We start from the raw sequence: 18950 nt of genomic DNA, 5'->3' as shown, positions 1-18950 counted from the left end.
GCTGGGTCTCGTCCCCTTTTAAAGGACCACCGTAGCTGCCCGACCCAGCCCCCTTTCGCCTCCCCCTTTGGGGAGGGACTCTCATGTCCTGGCCAGGCAAAACAAACTCCGACCACCTCCTTAAAGGGGGGCGATCGGGATTCCCTGGAAGAGGAGCATCCCCAGGCATCCCCTTCATGCCTGCTTTCCTGAGCCTGGGGTGGCGGCAGTAGATATATCTTCCAGTTCCCCCCCCCCCATTAACCCCTAACCTAGTAAGTAAGTCAGTGAAGCAGAGCAGGAAAGGGTGCCCTGGGCACTAACCACTAGACCCTACTCCCCTTGGTCAGTTCACCCTTCCCTAAAAGACAGAAATAATACTTTTATAGTAAATAGAATTATGACCCTTAGACCAGATGAATCAATGAAAATCTGTCCATGCCTGGAAAATGGAGTGGGCCTGGGCAATCAAAGTATGTCGTCAAAAGCACGGGGGGTTTCCTGGTCCTTGCAGTCACCTATGAAAAGGCTACTGATTCACTTGCTGTTGGCACAGACAAGTAATTTTGGCTTGCCATTCCATCAGAATGAACACAAAAGCGAGTCAGGGATGAAAAATTTTTTTTTTTTTTGCTGAGCAGTGACTGGGGCCACCATATTTTGCAGGGGTCTCGTCAACAAAATGACTGATATCTCTTAAAGTATGCAGAAACCAAGTGGAGTTACACCAGCTTTCTGGTATTTTGAGTAAAAAAGATTTTATCCTACTGCCAGCATTTGGAAAAATTAACAATCCTGTGAATGCTGAAAGAACTGCAGAGCGGCTGTCCATAGACCTGCCCATATGCAAACGTCCATTTCTGAAACAAGCAGAGGATGGGAAATTAAAAGCAGAGGGGGATGAACAGTGGTGATTTATTGCTAGGAAGAATTACAAATCCACGGAGGCAGGAACAAGGATCTCAAACTGTGACAATTTAAATGTGTGAAATTTCAAAGAATTAGAAGTACCATTTGAAACATCTCATTGAAACTCACTATGTAAATCACTCTTCACAAGAGTGGAGTTATTTAATTTCAAAGCAATTTTAAAATCACACGGAATGAGTCTCTTCAAATGAATGAGATTTGGCAGGCCTGGTAGCCAGTGAGAGGAAGGGGGGGGAAAAAATCACAAGCACTGAGGGAAAGTTCTAGAAAACCAACAAGAACGAAACTATGGAAGGATAAAACCTTGACACACTATTGCCAAGGCAAATCAAGAGAATCATTGGTGTGGGAATTTTTATCTCTGGATCAAGAGGCTAGCAGCGATGCAATCTGCTGTTTGTGTAGAAAAGAGTTCTGTAGAGCAGGAAAGGAAAAAAAGCAAACACATGGGAATATTTGCTGTAGGAAGTCAATGAAAAATAAGTATTCATTACTGAAGAAGAAATATTTGCAGAGTTCAGCAAACCACCAGCCATGCTACAGATGGAGGATGTTAGAAGAGTTGGAGGGCATAAGAAATGCTGAATATAAGCCCCCCCACACACACTTTCTGAGGCAAAAAGTTTTTAAGAACAGTCCTTAGCTCATGTTAACTCATTCATAGCTGCTGGACTGAATGAACAGACAAGGCACCATAACATGCTCTGTGTAAATGAGGGGTTGAAACATTGAGTATTTGTGCTGAACATATTCTGATCTGGTTTCGGGTCTTCTCTGTGCTAGCCACATCCTCCTTAAACCAGCATCTTGTGGGGAATTTTTCATGTGCAGTGCGGTACTTGGGGTGCAACTTTGCAATCAGATGATGTGCTGCGTATGAGAAACACACGTTCACCACTATAGCCTTTTTCAGATATTTACAGCAAATGTGGATAAAGACCATAGCTGTGAAGACACTTGTACATCCTGTCCTGTTGCCAATGTCCTTGTGCTTCAGCCCAGCCTCCTCTCCCTGTTTGTCTTCATGTAAACCCAATTTGATTGTCTTGTGCCTGACTGATGTGGAGGCATATGACAAAGTCCGAATAGGACTTTGTGGCATCAGCCTTAAATTTCTGTCCAGCATATGGGAAAGACCACAGAAAGTGTACTAAACATTTAATCATGTTGCTTAAATGTGTATAACTAGAGAGGTAAAATCTTAAGGAAAAGATGTACTTTTGCTAACAGAAACAGATGGAAACCATATGATTTCTTCATTGGTACACTGAATTCTTTAGCTTTGAAAGATAAGCGATACGTGGTTTTATTTCTTAAATGATCATACAACTGTGAATTTCAAAAAAACATTGTACAGGCAAAGTCTGAAAACAGATTCCAAGGCATTGCAAACCAAGCCACTTTCACATTCTTATATATTTATTCTTAATGTACATATTAAGAAGAAATACAGGTGGACCCTCATTATTTACAAGGGTTCCTTTCCTGGAACCCTTGTGAATATTGAAATTTGTGTGAAACCAAGTCACGCAAATTTTGGGGTCCCCTGGGCTCCAAACACAACTGGAGCCTTGCTCTGGTCACGTCCAGAGCTGTTCGGAAACCTGTGGAGGCTGCATGGTCCTAGAAGGGCAATTCCAGTTTTCCGAAAGTGCCCTTCTAGGTTCTCTGGAGGCCTTTCTGAGGCCCGTGGAGGCTGGGCACAGCCTCCACAGGCCTCAGAAGTGCCTCTGGAGGTGACTGGAGCTCAGCTCCAGTTCCTTCTGGAGGCTTCAGGTTGGGCTGAATGTAGCTCAACGGGCGTCAGGAGGACCCGCATTGAGCCAAATCCACAGAGGGAAAATCTGTGGGTGAGTAGACTCAACCTGTATATAAGATTCATTTTCTTGTGTATTCATTTTATCTTTGTATCTTGTTGAAAATGAAAACACACACACTTAATTTTGATAAGCATCCTCTTCTCCCCCTTATTCAAGTATTACATGAGTAACAACGCCTGGGAAAGGACTAGAAATTTTTAGTAAATGTAATCTGAATCTAGGTGTCATGATAAGGCAGTTCATCCAGAATTCCAGATACAGGTGAGTGCTGCTTTGCAAATGCACTACCACTGCTGGCCCCTGCACACCCCTTCCAAGTCGAGCCTTCCCTCACCTATGGAGACTTTTCTGAGTCTCACAGTGCACACACTGCCTTCTAGTCCTTTCCCAGGCTGTGTTACTCATGCAATACTTGAATCAACAAAAATGTGTAAAAGACACAATGTCGCCTGCATACTGAAAATTTTGGAGACCCTGCTCTTCAAATAATACTGCCCCCCTACACACAAACAAACTCTCTCTCCCCCCCCCTCTGTGTGTGTGTTCCTATTTCCAAATGAAGGTTAACAATTCAGTAACTATATTCCCCCCATGACAAAGAACATCTGGTGCTACCTCATCCTAATTGTTAGATATCACACATCTAGGGAGACTCTTTCTTTCCTATGGTCACCATGGCATTTGAACAACTGCAGCAGCTGCAGCGGAAAGAACATATGAGGCTGGAGAATGGACAGTTCTATCATCATCTCCCTCTGTGAGCTTTTCATCAGTCATCATTGCTTTTCATCAGTTTCTTGCTCTGTCAGACACCTTGGGTGCCTCTTTCAGGCAAAATAGGCAGGATGGAAACACATTAAACAAACAACTAAATTCAAAAATAACTTCTTGCAGAGTCTCACCTGTCCCATAGGCTGTCAAAGCACTGATGGCGACCCACTGGAACTATGCTCAGATAGAAAAAACAAATGTTAGCAATAAAGTTTCTACCAATTCAGTGCTGGAGAAACAATGAAAGTGAAAATATCTCACAATCCATTGGAAGCAATTTTCAGAAAGTCTTGATATAACTTACTTCCTAGGATCCATAGATAAGAAGTAGTGCAACAGAAACATCAACCAGGCAGAATTAAAAGCTGTGGCTGCTCTAGCCAGGATATAGAAGGAAAAGTAGTAAGTTCTGAGAAAGCTGATTGTGCCATCCTTCACATGATGTTTCATTTGCCAATATAAGATAAATTTCAAGCTGCTGAATTTCAAGCTGCTGAATTTCAAGCTGCTACTGAAAATGGCAGGGTTTGGCAAACAAATAAAAACAAAGAAATAAACCCAAAACTATTTATTGGGATGGTATGAGGGGCTTGGATGTTGCCCAGTCCCTGTGATGACAACTTGTCCGCATGGGACACACCAATCCCATCCCAAGCTTGGGACACCCACCTTAGACACCCCAGTTAGGGCTGGTTCAGATCCTGCTAGTCCTTGCGACAGTGGTTGCCGGGTCAGGTGAAGTCAGCTCTCCACAAAAGCGAGCACATCGGAGCCCCACTGAAATCAAGCGAGCCAAGGAGACAGCCAGGCAGAATTTAAGGTCAGGAAATGGGGTGGAGACTGCAAGGGTAGAAGTCAGGAGCAGCAGCCAGTGTTATGTCCCACAGTCACTGGGAAGCCCCTGTGTAATTTGAAAGACCCCAAGATCCCTGGGCTGGGTACCCCTTGGGACCCTACACAGCTCTCTTGGGCTATCATGCTCTGAGGACCCTCTAGGCAAGGCACCTGGGCCCTGGTGTCCATTTCAGCATGTAGTTCCCAACCCCAAGGAAAGCCACTGTACCCGAGGTAGGGTTAGAGGTAGGAGGAGTCAGTGGTAATCGCCGCAAGGTGGGAGCAGAATGTTTTGGCAGGTTGATGCCCGTCACCAAAGGTCCATTTGAAGATCTACGGGCAGAGATATGAGCAGATGGTGTTGGAGGTGACAATGGTGGCTCCTTCATGAAGCTAGCAAGAAGGAATTGTCCAGGAGCTGTATCTGGAGAGGAAAGAAGTGTCAAACAATAGAATAGCTTTACCATTACAAGATATCTTTATTTTGTAAACACTTGACAATAGGGTACATGTAATCCTACATTACAGATTGGAGGAACACTGTTGGGTGGTATGAGTACCTCTCACCCATATGACGTAGAGTTTCTCTCATGGCGGTGGCCTTAGGAGCTGCGGGTCCCAAAACATTTTTGTGGGTCCCCCACCCCTGCATGGCCCCCTACTCAACAGGATGAGCGACAGTGGCAAGGCACGGCTGTCTACCAACTGCTTTGGGGGGCATTTCAAGCCAATCAGACCCAGAAGCAGGTGGGAGGGAGGCAGTAGTGCTCCACTCGCCGCACTCTCCGTGTGACATGTTGAAATGGAGGGTTCCATGCTGGACTGTCAGCTACAGAACAAGGTACTGGCTGTAGGCAGTCCACTCACTGACTCAGCACAGGACCCCTACAGATGCGGGGCCCAAATTGGTCAAATTGCCCAAAGGCTGGCCCTGCCCCATGCAATGACCCCATGCCGATGGGACCTGCAAAAATAGCCAAACAGAAAGTTGAAGTTATCTGTGCTTATTGGAAAAGTAGCAAAGACTCATATAGACTCATTTAAAAAATGACACAATTATAGCACCAGAAGACTTCTGAATATGAAATGAGAGGGTGATCTGGAAACTGAGTTATGTAAAAGGGAATGGCTTAGCCAAGCAACCATGCTCAAGATGAAACTTTGGACAGTCATGAATTAGATATCAAACCTTTAGAAATGAAATTCCAAAAAAGAACTCTTTGCCATTTATGAAAATTGACTTTGAAAACCTGCAACAGTGACTGAGCCACATATGACCCCAAGATGATATTTGGCTAAGACTAATGATATAGCTGTCTACAGGAGTACCACAAACGGGAAAGATCTGAAGAACACTACAGGTCTTGAGCTAATGATGGATGAAACCAGGGAGACTGCAGTTGTTCCCACAAGAGATGCAGATAATGTAAAGTTTCGAGGCAGAGCAAATAAAACCACTGCAGCATAAAGTGAGTGAGACTTCAGAGAACATTTTGGACACTAAAATGCCTGTAAACACCATGAGAGGCACACTGATATGCAAATCTATTCCGTTCAAGTGACACTTTTTAAAAGAGGGCAAGATGTAATGATAATAGGAACAAACATGTTCTCGGGGTGGGAGGCTGGAGGGAAGCAGTTCTGGGGAACACCAGCATTGAAACCTTCCTACTACAGGGGTGTGTGTCACTTAACGACCTTCCGCTTAACGATGGACCGCATATATGACTGTGGTCAAAGTACAACAAAGAGGCTGTTAATGAGGCAGTCAAGTCTCCCATAGCCTGTGCAGAGTGTCTGTTTACACAACAAAGAGGCTCTTAATGCAAAAGAGGCCATCTATCTCCAGCAGCCTGTGCAGCTAGCTACTGTCTGGCAGGGAGTATCAGTTTACACAACAGTGGCACTAGATTGGGATGAATGTTCGGAGAACATATCCCCATCATGAAGTGAGGCACACCGGTATTCCGATACTTTTTGTATTGCTTATTATAGCACTTCCTCCTTCTAAAGCTAACCTTCTTCCTAAAGCTACCTATGCTATTTGCCTCTGGGAAAAAAGCACCTTTTAAGGTGATGTCTGTCTTAGCTGGCTGTCTGAACTGAATTTCAACTGTCATACACCCTAGAGAAAGGAATGGTTGGTGACTCTGTTATTCTTACATTCCTTTTTAGACTATGTGAGTCAATTTGGAAAAGGGAACCAATTTTTCATTCCTTTTGCTATGTAAACTTTGTGAGTTTGTTGAAAAGTGGACGAAATGTACCGGAAATCAGACAAGCAAGTCATCTTGCACAAGATGGAATCTTATACACACGCATGGGGGGTGGGGTGGAAGCTGGGTTTATATGTTGGTTCATAAGCCCCATTATGTTCAGCAGGATGTACTCTGAGAAAAGTGCGGATAGGATTGCAGCCTTGGGCACATTCAGTATGCCTATCAAAAAGCAATATGTAAATATTATTCATAATTATGTAAGCCTAATCTCTCTGTTGAAAGCCCAGTGCAACACTTTTTGGAACTTGAGGGCTTGTGGGCTCCTCTCTCCTCTCCTGCTCATCTGATGTGGAAAGCTCGACCTAAAAAGTGTGGACGTCGCCTGGCATCTGAGGTTCAGAGAAATGCAGAGGCACTAACAGATGCTCACTTGGAATTTATTTATAGGAGGGAGGGTACATAAGAAAAAAAAGGAGTGTTGGTAGGGGAGACCTGGCTTTGCCGCTGGCTACTCTCTGCCATTCACCACTGTTACTGCTGGTTAGAGGAATGTCTTCATCAAAGCTTACGTGGATACCCTTTGGAGGCTCCTGGCCCCATGAAGGCAGGGATACACTGATGTCCCCCCCCCCCCGGTTAAAGTTGATTCTCTTGCGGTAGCACTTGAGGCTTCCTCATTCACTCTCTTTCAGTCCAGTTTCTTCTTCCTTCATCCTCCAGCAGCCTCCCTTTCCAGTCTTTCTTCTAAGCTTCTTATTTGCCCAAAACCTCCTTCTCCAGATTCCTTCTCCAAACTTTCCACCTCTTCCCTATGCCTCCTCCTCTTGTGCTGTCCATCTTCCAGCCCTCCTTTGACCTTTCCTGGCTACTCCTTCTCTTTCTGCCTCCTTATTTTCCTTCTCTCCATCCTCTCCCTCTGCTTTGTCTTTCCCTCCAACTCTCCCCTTTCTGGCCTATCTCTTGACCTTTTGAATTCCCCACTCCCCAACTGACTCCCAGTCAGGGAGATGTCAATCAACTGCATTGCTGGGTGAGTCCCTCAAGGCTGCCCCACACAGAGCTGTGTGCCCCATCACCAGTTGATGGAAGCCTTTGTAGCTTCATCCTGCCTTGCACAGCAGATCTCTGAGTTACATTCCAAAGAATCATCAGTTTTGGCTGGTGCCCTGTGACAGTCAACTGATTTTAGGCACATTCTACAATAGTCTTGAGGAAGATAGGGAAGAAGTCATTGTGTACAATAAGATGCCAATTAGTGTGTAAACATTGTGGCTTTTTTAAGCGGTTTAACCTATGAACTAAGAATGCGTATTTGCTACTATTTCAGAGATATCCTGAAAATAACACCCTTTTAAACACCCATCTGTTTGGTGTTAAGTATTCTTAGAGTTCCGGCCTACATAATTACTCCACAGGATCCAGTATTGATCCCACAGAGGTGGATGGACTAAAGAGTAAGTGCTGTTGTATCCCCCAGAATAGGATAGTAAATTGCCTTCTGTCACGTCCATCACCCATCACCGTGAGCTCAGAGCTTCTTCAGCAGAACGTAGAGCGGTTCCTCAACATAAGTGGCACATGCAATTTATTTCTTGCTTGGAGAAAAAGATGAAGAACGATTGTTGGTGTTATCATTCCGTTACATGTAATGAACAAAAATTACATGAAGGGGCCTTAGCAGCCGCACTCAGTACTAAATTCAAACCAGGGGTGGCTTCCACGCTGGGGATTCCATGCCCTTGGCAGCCCCTTTGGAAAAAAAAAATCTCAATTTTTCCTGACAGTTTTAGAACAACGTAGATAACAGTTTTCTACTTGCTTCCTGTATGCAGCCTTTTCAATTAGAGCCTTGATAATACAACACCTTTTCCTGTATTCAGCCAAAGCATCGTTCGTTTCAGTCGAGGTGCAGACACGCTACCATCACTGACTTGTCACTGCTATTTTGTCACTTGCTTTAGGTGATATATTTTGTGGCAATATCATCTCTGTGGGCTTATTGTCACCGGCTGCACTTCCTGGGCAAATCTTTCAAATCAAGTGAAAAGGTTAAAAGCATGCAATTTGAGTTTTAGCTCCCGACATTCTGCAGCTTCCCAAAAGTCACCTAATGCCGAGTTTTGGGACTTGAGGGTTTTGACTACTTTGGAAGCTGTTTCTCTCTATGTGCTACTGTGCAAAAGTAACTGAACAATACCCTGGCAAGCCAATTTGAGCATGAAGTCTTATAAAGCCATAATTTGAAAAGCACAAAAGACACACACTAATTTCAGTTGGAAAGAGATGAATTAAAAAAAAATTAACTGCTGTGAGGCAGAGCCTGTACAGAGACAAGATAAATAGATAATGAAGAAAGAAAGCATTATTGTTGACAGTGACTAAGGCCGGTGTTTAGGGAAAGTGTTTATATAAATTTGAGCTCTGTTGTTTTTCAATCCAGAGGCCAAGGTTACATAGCAATAGAAAAGAATATTAGAATTTATGCTTTGCTTTCAATGGCTGCTGTCTACAAAAACTTTTAGCAACTTCCACTTATAGAAACACTTTTTTTTAAATCACAGACTGTGTACATAAAGTACATGTTGTTATTATTATTATTATTATTATTATTATTATTATTATTATTATTATTATTATTTATATATTATATAGTATTAACATATATAAGAGATGCTGAATATAGAGCATTGCCAAGAGTGTCACACAAGGCCAAGGCTAAGTCCTTGTTCCAGACTGTTCCATCCTCTGCCTTTCTGAAAGGCTGGGAGTAGGAGAAGTAATGATGGATTCCACTGTTACAGGGACTAAAGGAAGGGAAGGCAATATTGAAGCAAAGGAGAGAAAACTGTGGTGGTAGAATCAGACTGAGGGTGAAGCCCCATAAAAGCTTTGCCCCTCCTTTGCCCAGCACTCCAAACAAGCTAGGCTGCGGTGGAAAAATGGGATGACCCATTGGCTGCTGCAAAAGTGGGGGCTGAGTGGGCTGATGTGCTGAAGGCTGCATGCTTCTGAAGTCAGAGTTCTGGAATTTTCAACCCCTCTCTCTCTCCCATGAGCAGAATGAGATCAGCTGGTCGTTCTTTCAGTGGACAGGGTTGGAATTTTTTGTTACCAACCTAATTGGCCTTGGCTGGTGATTTTTCTGCCTACCCCAGATTGGTGTGGTAGGGTGTTGGGTATATGTTTAGAGTTATTTGCCTTTAGTCACTTGGGCAGAGTAGCCAGGGCATTAGGGAATCTGGCATACATTCTGAGGTCCGCAAGGCCTGGGGGAGGTGATCCAGGTCTGCTCAGACGATACTTGTCCGGGTTGCTGAGACTGGCTGGCAAGCCCCCAGGCCGGGTTGGGTAGAGGATAACAGTTGGCATGGCCTCTGGGGTATCTGCTCATCTAGCTGCCTCAACCCCTAGTAGGTTTGATATAAGCTCTCTTGAGCAAAGACTGAGGGGGGGGGGGGTTTAGAGCCAGGATGTGATGCCTGTGTAGCCAGGGGGAGGTAGACAGCTGGTGCCATTTCCCCCAAATTAGTCCAAAGGTCCAAATAAGTAGCCTGCACATTGGGGGGGGGGGGGCTTTTAGATTGTTTATGCCCTACTGCAGATTTTCTGATTGTATTAATAAAGCGACCCTTTATCCCAAGCCTTGTTCTGGTGTGCTCATTTTGGAGGTGCAAGGGTAAAGAAGAAAGTTGCTACAAGGAGGTTGAGTTGGAAGGGAGAATGCTGGGGAATTGGGCTAGGTTGAGGATGGTGCCTCAGGCCCTGGGGGGGGGGATACTTGGCCCAGGTCAGTGGACTTCAGCAGCATCACTCCTTTTAATACACATGTTCTCTACCCGTAACCACATTTTCACAAATAGCAACTGAGGTGGTAATGCTGTTTTCCAACTTTACCATCTCAAACTCCAGTAGGGGCTTACAGGAATGCTCCTTCATGCCATAATGGTCCATGGGCATAAAAAAGAACAATGTATGGGAGAAATGTTCTAGTTAGCCTTCTTCCTAGATGCCTGCTAATTATTTTTGCATGGAGGGGCATTCAGCCATACTATGTACTATGAAGTGGTACAATCCACAGACATGTTGACCTCCCCATCTGTTCTTTGAGGAAACTAAGCCAGATGATTCTTAGCCATGTTGCCCTCCTGCATAATCAAAGCAAGTCAACCAACCAGTCACAGAGCACAGTGATATGTGTTTAAACTCAAATGAGTATTAGATTCGCTAATCATGTACCACTATCTACCATTCTCTTAAAATACAAATCCTTTCGCACATAGGACATTCTGGCTTGGCTTTGTCCCTTTATGAAAAGATAGCACAAGATTCATGGAGAGCCCTTAGAAGAGAAAGCAAAGACCAGTGGACCAGTGTTCTGTCCACAGGTCTTTGTTCTGAGTTCTACAGCTCCACTGAAATCACTAAAATTGTTCTATGATGAAGCAGCACACTAAGCATTGTTGCTTCAGAGTTTCTTTCTTTTCTATAGCAGAGGTCAGTCTAGAGCAGTGGTAGGGAACGTATGGCCATGGCCTGGATCTGGTCCACCACCAAAAATAATCCAGCCCATATTCCCAAAAAGGTATACCATCCAGCCCACAATGGAATCCTAAAAAAAGAATTCAAGTATGTAATTCTATCTCTATAAGGGTGCAATCCTATCCAGTGCTGGAATAAGCAAGACAAGAGTTGGCACAAGTCAGAGGAGAGCGAAATGGCTTGAACTCCCCAGGAACGGGGGTTGGGATCCGGCATAACTGCCAAGTCCCAGCCCCACCTCCTGCTCCCCACCCACCCTCCCCTGGGGCCACCCACTGCCCAACCTCCCATGACCCAGAACGCCTTCCTCCTCCATGCCCACCTCAGAGTCTTGTGTCGGCTGAGCTCAGCCAACGCAAGACTCGGAAACTCCGTTGGTGTGGAGGCTTATTCTACACAGCTTATTCGAGCTGGTGCTTAGCCAACTCACGAGGAGGCACAAATGTGCGCATTTAGCATGTGTTATTAGCTCAGTAACAATAATGACAACTTAAGCATTGTACATAACTAGCTGTGCAATCTTATTCAAGTCTTCTCAAACAAAAGTCCCATTGAGTTCAATGGATCTTATTCCCAGGGAAAAGAATAAGGCTTTACAATCCAATGCAAACTGACATTTGTGATAGCAAAACAAAGGTTCTGCTAATATAAATGGCTATACAGGTCAGCCACCTTGGGGTTGGGGAGTGAGAAAAATGAGGGAGTTTCTGGGTGGGAAGGGTGGGGTAGTGGAACACGGAAAGAAGTGGGTGGATCCCAGCGACAGTCACTTGTTGTACTAGGATCCTATCCCTATTCCCTCCCCCCTTTCATCTCCCTTACTCTCCTCAGACTTACACCACCAAACAGCTGCCACAGATTTGAGGAAACCCATTGGGAAGTAAAGGCTTACCCTCAGGTTTCTTTACCTTGAGGAGGACTCCATGACTGGCCCTCCACTGCAGGACGCAGCACGTGCCCCATTGGCACAAGTGCCAGGGGGAGTTGGGATTGTGCCTTTAAGTGAAGTAGTAATGGAAAAGCAAACACTAAGGGCTTACAGTCTAAATATTAAAGTAATAAGGGCAGCCCAATCATATCCCCTACCAGTCCACAGCATGCAGTGCCACCAGTGGCACGCAACCTGCATGCTATGGTGCAAGGGGACCAGATCACCTGAGAGAGGAAAGTAAAAATATTTTATACTTACTTTTATTCTTACTTGGCCATCAATGGGTCTCCTTAGATCCACACTAGCTATTTTCATGGTGTAAATCCAAGGAGAATATTAGGACCCCACTGGCTGGGTGCCCTGATGCCGTTCCTGATGGCACCCCTACTCATGGTGTTGCATGGTAGAATTTGGAGCTGACCGGATAGAGTCAAATGCAAATGCACTAACAGTGCAAACCTAAGCAGGTTTACTCAGAAGTAAGTCTCACTGTATTCAGTGGGGCTTACTCCCAGGTAAGTGTGCACAGGATTGTGCTGTAAATAAACCAGAACCTTAATATGCGTGATCTTTGTGAGCCATCCTTTTTCAACACTAGACCACCTTTGGTGGGGTGGGGGGAGACTTTCTTTGCATAATCAAATTCTAAGCTTTGCTTTCAGGAGGTCACATTACGTACCACATTTGTTCTGACTTTGGTCCTTAAATCACAAGTCTGTGTGTGCGTGAATATTAGAATATTATAGCCTTTAACGGTTAGAAGAGTTCAGAAGAGTTCATTTTAAGAATTGCTGAGAAAATCACTTGTGCGTATTTGTGTACAAAAAGAGACCGAGTTCCCTCCTTGTACTTCTAGGATCAATGAGATATGTTCCTACTGAGGGTAGCAAAGATTATTCTGCTTTCCATCTGCTCCAGTGAAATGTCATTCCGCATAACTACAGCCTGCTGCTGTTTTCAGAGAATTGGTATACTTAAGCGGTACTATTTTGCCATCTTGTTTCTGCATACTTTATATGAAACTAGTATGGAAACAGCATTGAGCAACAGTAATTCTATTAAAAGCATGCACTTTATGCACTGCCATTCTACCTTTGAGTGGAGCCTGCCTTTCCCAGATTTACTGTAATGTGCTGAATAATAGTTATACTGATCAGACTCAAATACTTTTAAATTGTTACCCTTGAACATATTGCACGCACGGTGCAGTAAAGCAGTTAATGCCTTCACTGAGTTTCCCTATGCAATCAAAGTATGATCTAATCTTGCATCTCTTTTGTGCACAATTGCGACATGGAAGCTCTTCAGCAAACAGGACAGTTTCAGCAGACAGGAGAATGTGGCAGTTCTCCTTGGGTTGGAGCTGGATAATGCTATGCATTTGGTCTGGGTTTTTTTTTTCTTTTCCCCACAACAATCCACTGCTCCTTAATAACAATCCATAATGTTCTAAAAATAATCAAGCCACGGTGGCCTGGAAAAATAGTAAATGGAAATCCTGTCACATCCTATCCAAGGGGAATTGATACATTTTTTGTTTTAGCTCTATTCCCCACAGGGAAGAGCAGATGTACAGGTGCTAGGCTAGAAACTGTTATAATTACAAAACCTGTATTCAATTCCTTGGAGAGCTTTGAAATTTTCCACATAAAATAGAAATTCAGGCTTTGAAGGAGGAAAAAATCCATATGCCTGAAGAACAATGGAGTACAAGTTGATTTCCTGAATTATTTACTGCAGCAAAGTGTTCTTTATGAAAAGCAGCACAGTAAACAAAATTCAAAAGAAACACTCCAAATCTAGCAAATTTCTATAGTGGTATTACATGCCAAGAGTTAAAAGGAAGAAAGAAAAAAATATTAACTCATTCTGCACTTTGGGGCTTTGAGCAAAACAAGTGCAGGGAGAAGAATCACACCTTCTTCCCACTCATTCTGGTTTACTTCTGTAATCAGAATAGGGAGACTGTTTACTAAAGAAATGATTCACAGTTCTTTAATATATGCCTTTAACTACAGGGGAGTGATTTCTGCATGAAGTTCAGCGGTATAAACAACACTGTCAATTGTACACTCTTGAAATAATTGTATTGCTGATTACTGTACCTTCATATAGTGACAGTCTAATTATGATCCCCCCCCCCCAAAAAAAATGGCTTGTGCTGCAGCCTGTGGTGGTGTGTGTGGAATCCCGGAGGTCTCCTCTGAGTATAGGAACATTTGTTCCCTTACCTGGTGGTAAAACTCCACAGCATAGAGGGTCTACTTGCTGGCACAGATATGCATGGATTATGGCAGTCATTTTCAACTACTGTGCCATGGCACACTGGTGTGCCGTGAATGGTCTGCAGGTGTACCATGAGAGTTTGGGGGAGGGTCATTGATTAGTAGGGCCACTGGGGGATATGAGTCCCCCACCAGCAGCCTGATGTGCCTTGTCAATTGTCAAAAAACCAATGGTGTGCCTTGACCATTTTAATATCCTGTCAGTGTGCTGTGAGACAAAAAAAAAAAAAAAAAAAAAGGTTAAAAATCACTGGACTAGGGTCATGGGATCAGGTCTGGGCATGGAGTTAGGATTTGGTGACACTGCTGCCACTGAACCTGTCCCTTTCCTGGACCTGTTCTGCCTGGCTGCAAAACTCCTCAAAGTTCAGTCCTAGGCAGGCTCTTTTTTGAACTTTTTTTTTTAAGTCCCAGGTAGGACTTAACCCACAGCCTCCAGCAGGGGGCTCACTCCAGGAGCTTAACTGTGGGTTAAGTCCTAACTGGAACTTAAAAAAAAAAAAAAGGTCAAAAAAGAGCCTGCCTGGGACTGAACTTTGAGGAGTTTTGCAGCCTCAACTGGGCCCCCTTTTGGCAACTAGCAACCAACCTTTATATTTTGCAGCCATGGAGCACCCTTCCCACCTTAAAAAAAAAAAAATTATTCCTCAGTGCGAACTGAACCTCAAGCCTCTGGCTTCACAGATCTACAGTTTAACTACTGAGCCACCAGAGCTCTTAGGCTCAAAGTGTTTGGAACTAATACTTGAGGCACTGATAGCCACCAGCTGGGCTGAAGACCTTATATATTAGTTCTGAACACTTTAACAATAGGCTTTCCTATAGCCCAATGGAGAGAGTGCTGGGCTGTGGAGCACAAGTTTGGAGGTTCGAATCCCTCCCTAGCCAGCAGTGCAGAGCGGGGTGGTGCAGGCAGGGGAAAAAAGGTGGGGGCAAGGAGGAGGGAAAAAATGGGGCGGGGCGGTGCAGGCAGGGGGGAAAAAGATGGGGGCAGAGAGGAGGGGAAAAAAAGGTGCCTCCGGTGCATTCCATTACAAAAAAAGCCCTGTATTTAATATTCACACATCTAGCGAGTCATAAAAATGCCAGACTGGGATAAGTATAAAGGTCAGGTAATCCAGTCTCCTTTCATAACAAATGCCCCTAATAGAGTTAACCTTCTCAGTCCAGATATTTAATGATGCCGCATATTAACATCAGAAGACATGTCATGGCTCACCCACCCCAACTGGCCTGATGTACAATGTGACAAAAACACAAACACAGGTTTAGGAGTGTATTCTCTCTCTCTCTCTCTCTCTCTCTCTCTCTCTCTCTCTCTCTCATTTCTTTACTCCATCCATTTTCATTATTAAAAGTTGCATCCATTTTGTTACTCATTCATTCAATTATGTTACCAATTCAGAACTAGTTCATTCATTTTCATAACTCATAAGTACTTTCATTTGCTATTACATCAACTCTGTGTAGGCAGGAAAAGTCCAAGGAGGGGCTTATTCTGACTGTGTGACACTCTTAAAGATGGCCAGGGATTGGGACAGTATTACTGCAATTCCTCTCTCAATTCCTGGGTGGCTTTGACAACTGTGTATATCCAGGGGAAGTCCTACTTGGGCTTCCACTGTCCCCATTATGATGTCAAGTCGGAGATTTGGGAAAGGTTGCCAGCTTCCCCAGATTCCAGGTCACCTTTAACCCTCCACGCAGTGAGGGTTATAGTTTGGTTTTGACAGATCTGTATAACCAGGAGAAGTTGCAGTAGAGTTAATCCTCTACACAGTGAGGATTAACTCTACTGCAACTTCTCCTGGCTATACAGATCTGTCAAAGCCAAACTATTTGCATCCAGATTATATGTTTCCTGCATGGTGGAACCCCCCCTTAATGAGTAGGAATCAAAAAATGAACAAAATGAAAGTACATATCATCTGACAGAGGCTGAAGTCATGGAAAGGTATGAATATGCTCTATGAACAAAGAAAACCCTGTCATTTGATGACAAACTAGGCAAGTAAAACTCATGGGAATGAAAAATTCTTTGTCAAAATTTAAGATCTCAGGCTGGGAATGACTTACATTTGGTTTCCCTTTCCTTTCTTTCTCCAGAAACCTACAGAAAATTCACCCTAGGTTGCTGTTGCTTTCTGTCACTTCTAAGTGTAAAATGGCCAAAGCTTTTGAAGGGCACAAATAACCTTGTCTTAGGTAACAAGCTATATAACAGCATTTGAATGTTTAATGCTTACTTTTCCAGTTAATGTGGTGGCATTAGGATTTCAGTTTAACTTTGCATAAAGGGAAAGATTCCAAACCAAATGGCACTATACTCTCTAGAGCTGACATGATCAAAGTTATGCAAGGCAGGTAAGCATGTTGCCCAGATATCCCCCCACAAACATGAGTGACACAAAGACTTGGTTGAAACAGGGCCATAATTTATTCCATAACAAAGCTGTGCAGTGATTGGTGCAATGCAATGGGTCCTGTCTATGCTCTGCCCGCCTTTAGTGCAGGCACCTAACTGGGAGGAGACAGTTCCTGTCTGAGCCCTCCTTTGGGCGAACCACCTTGGCTCAAAACCTGAGCTTGCCCAAGGTTCCCCCAGGTTCTTCATCACCAACCCCTTCAGGTTGCTTACCTGAAGGTAGACACTGGTTCCCTATTTCTCCTCCTGTTCCCGCACTACCCTGCCACAAGGGGGCTAGCCTGGCACTTAGCATCCCCCGCCCCATCTAAGAGTCCCTACAGGACTCACTGCAAGTCTGACAGGAAGATATGGTTCCCGACCTCTGAGATATGCACGCCATCTCCCCTGTAAAGATGAGGCAGAGAGCTCGCTATATCTGGGTGGCAAAGCACCAGGCCGCCAGCTGCCAACACTTCCTTCCCCAGGTGCACATTCACCTTCCTTCTGGCTCAGTCAACTCCAGCAGGGCTTGTAGCACACCTCCACACCTGATGTGGAAGCAGATCTGACCATATGATGATCAGGCCAGGTATCCAGCTTCTCAGTGTGGTGAGGTCTTTTGCAGTCTGCTGCCTCAAGGACAGCCCTGTCCTCTGGCAAAGGTCATTACTGGCAAGGTGTATGAGAAGCACCTGGGGAGGAGGTGCTCCCTGTATACACTCCCATACCATGGGCAGTAACTGCCCCCACTTCATCCCTCGTCTGGCAGCCCACTGCACTGAAAGCTCTGCTCCCAGGCCCAGCTGAGATCCAAATTCACTCTTGATAGCTTGCTTGTGAGCCCAGAAGACAATGGAGTGGCCACAAATCAGTGCCCTCACTGGTAGGGAAAGGCCCAGACCTAACAATTAAAGAAGGAAAACAAAACAATGCAAGTAAACATGAATAATCAGGTGATATTTAAGACGACCCACCTGCCTTGGGGCACATGTAGCTCTTAAATGCCTGAGATCTCCACCTACCTATTCTTTTGATCTCTCCACTATCCCAATCCATGCCAGCAGCAGCCGTTGCTGCCCCTATCCTAAATGAATGAAGGCCAAACTTGGCTGAGTCTTGGCCAAGGCCGTCCAAACACTTCCTCACCACAGCCAGGTACTGGAACCTGGTGAGGGGCTCCAGCCTCCTCTGCCCCATTGGGGGCCATCATTAACATCCTGGATCCGCTCACTTTGTGCACCCCCTGTGTCACATCGGCCCCACTCCCAGCACAATGGTGTTCCTTCCACTTGTGCACGAAGAGCAGCCCATCGGACATGCCTCTTTGAGCCACATATTCACGCAGCCCTGCCACCAAGCAAAGTGGGGAGTTCTCTGCCCCATTCAGTTGGACCCACTGTCCGACCAACTTGGTCCAACTTTGACCGCGTCAGCCTTAGGTCAGTCTGGGTCCAGTGCACATCCGTGACCCGTAGGGCACGCTCAGAGGCGTCCTACTTACTTTGTGTCAAAACTTCACCCAGGCAGAAGGCCCTGAAAAAGAGAACAAGGGTGGCGGCCCTAAACAACAGTGCTTCAAATGGAGTGGAACAGACTGCACTGAATGACTCACATAGTGAGGCCAGGAGGTCAAACGTAATAGTCTGCCTACTGTCCCCTCCCTTAGGGGCCTCCCGTGACCACCCTGTTTACATTCTCCGAATGCAAAAATCCCTAGTGCAGTCAGATAGCCCATGCGCCTTGGCCCCAAAAGCCAGGGCTGCCAAGTAGCCTCCAAGTGTATTACGTGCCCTGCCATTTGACCTGAGCCTGACTAAAAACTGCACCACATGCTCAGGGGGGATGGGCCAAACACCTGGGAGGCCAGCATTAGCCCTGAAGCCCTCAAACTCGCCTACTCTCCTTTTATAACTTGCCCAGGTGCTTGGGGCCAGGGAAGCTTTCACTGCCCTGTTGACTTCTCGCAACCAAAGTTCCACAACCACTGGGGCATGGGGTCCGGCTCTTCCCTGGCGCAGGGTGCCAACTGGCAAAAACGCTCCTCCTGGAAACAAAAGAGAGCACAGGCTATCCCATTAGCCAAGCCTGGAACATGCCTAGCCACAAATAACATGTTAAGATGTAGGCACTGCAGTACAAAGGCGTGTACTAAACCAGAACGTTTGCTGATTTATAACGTGAACTACTGCCAGATCGCACCAGAATTGCACTGTGGAGTCCTTAAACTCTAACCAC

Source organism: Tiliqua scincoides, chromosome 1, assembly GCF_035046505.1.
Source record: "Tiliqua scincoides isolate rTilSci1 chromosome 1, rTilSci1.hap2, whole genome shotgun sequence".
Classification (NCBI taxonomy): domain Eukaryota; kingdom Metazoa; phylum Chordata; class Lepidosauria; order Squamata; family Scincidae; genus Tiliqua; species Tiliqua scincoides.
The sequence above is the reverse complement of the archived record's forward strand: the minus strand, read 5'-3'. Positions refer to the sequence as shown.